Below are 1,984 nucleotides of genomic sequence, written 5' to 3'. Positions count from 1 at the left end.
AAAAAAAAAAAAAAAAAAAAATTCACAGCTTCAAAATTAACTTGTAGGCTCCATCTAGAGCTCCACCACAGCTTAATTATTAAATAAAATTAATTGATAAGAGGTTTTTTTTTTAGGAGTTTTATGTTTTCCCCTGTGGATTTCAATATTAAATATTTAGTACGTATACATTAAGAGCTTAATTCCTTCAGGGGCTGATGATAAAGAGGTGAACAAATCTACGTCTCCACTCTCACTCTAGTAGAAGAGGGCTGGTGACAAGTTGGGTTGAAACTTTTAGATTCCAGCCAAAGTTTTGTAGCGTACTAGCAGTGAACTTGAGACATTTTTATTCTTTCTGATCCTCGGATACCATATGCAAAAGAGAAACTCATATTTGATCTAACAAAATTGTCTTGATGATCAAATGATATATGAAAAAGGGCCATTTTTTACCAAAAGAGCAGTATTTCTGTTTGATAATTTTTTTTTCTAATAGTTAATTCCAATAAAAAACAATATGAAAAATCTATAAATAGACTTTTATGAAATTAAAGGAGAGTTCATACCAAATGCTAATAGGGATAAACATCAACTCTGTATTTGTTTTATATGTATTTGCAAATACACACATACATATATATGTATGTTTTGTTTATATTATCCTTGTTATTAAAATTATAGTTAAATATTCATAGAAATATTTAATGGAGTATATGCCACCAAATTAATACTTTATAAATAGTCACTTAAAGAATTTTTTCTAATCATGAAATATAATCACCATTATGGTATAAATTATTCTTTGTATGATGATTTAAAAAGTATTATGAAGAAGTAGGGCACATTTGTTATTTTGTCTTCAAAATTAAAAATTTTTGATTAATGATAAAGCAAATTGTTACAATGAAGAAAAGCGCTCTTTACAAACTGTGTTTGGGAGTTGGGAGTGAAAATCAGTTAAAACATCTGGGGAGGCTGGGTAAAGTGGCTCACGTGTGTAATCCTAGAACTTTGGGAGGCCAAGGAGGAAGGATCCCTTGAGACTAGGAATTCTAGATCAGTCTGAGCAAGAGCGAGGCCCTGTCCCTAAAAAAAATAGAAAAAATCAGACGGACTTGTTGGTGCACGCCTGTAGTCCCAGCTTCTCCAAGCTACTCTGGAGGCTGAGGCAGGAGAATCCCTTGAGCCCAGGAGTTTGAAGTTGCAGTGAGCTATGGTGAGGCCACTGCACTCCAGCCTAGTTACAGAACGAGACCCTGCCTCAAAAACAAAAACAAACAAACGAAGAAACACAACTTCTGTAGAGCAATTTGTAAATAGGACATTCAAATATTGGGAAAAAAACTAGGAATAAGGTCTGTCAATTTCACTCTTTAGGAATATTTTCTGATATGAAAACATATTATAATATTAATTAAGTAAAAATGCCAGTTGCAGCAAAATTTACAAACTCAGATTTTGTAACTTAAACATGTGTCTATAAATAGAGATATAAGTGTTGATATTCATAAATGTAAAACATATAAACAATTTGGAAAAATGTTAGATAAAAATTAGAAAAAAGAAAAATCACTAAATTTGATTATTTTATGTTATATATTATGAGATCGTAGTGAGCTCGGTTAAAATATTTTAAAATAGTCTTTTACCTCTCTGTTTTTATTCATTTTCAAAAAGTATTAATATGTGTTTGTAATAAAAATTTTCAAAATTTCCAAAGCCCCAAGTAAACAAAAATTTCAATGTCTCTAATGCTGCACTTTTTAATATTAATGCTATATTTGTTGTAATATGAAAATATAGTGCAAACCAAAATAGTACCTCATTTTTTCTCACAACTATTTTTGTAGTAAGACCTGTCTTTGAATTTTTCATTAATGTTAAGAGTGAACCTTTGGTTTAACAATTCAAAAGGTATTATTGCCTTCTAGTGCTAGCTAGAACCATCGGTACAAGAATGACTAGGGAGAGAGAGGCCTTAAGGTCAGCTGAATTTTTCTTT

Source organism: Propithecus coquereli, unplaced genomic scaffold, assembly GCF_000956105.1.
Source record: "Propithecus coquereli isolate 6110/MARCELLA unplaced genomic scaffold, Pcoq_1.0 Scaffold15, whole genome shotgun sequence".
In the NCBI taxonomy this organism is placed as follows: domain Eukaryota; kingdom Metazoa; phylum Chordata; class Mammalia; order Primates; family Indriidae; genus Propithecus; species Propithecus coquereli.
This window is presented reverse-complemented; position numbering follows the sequence as displayed.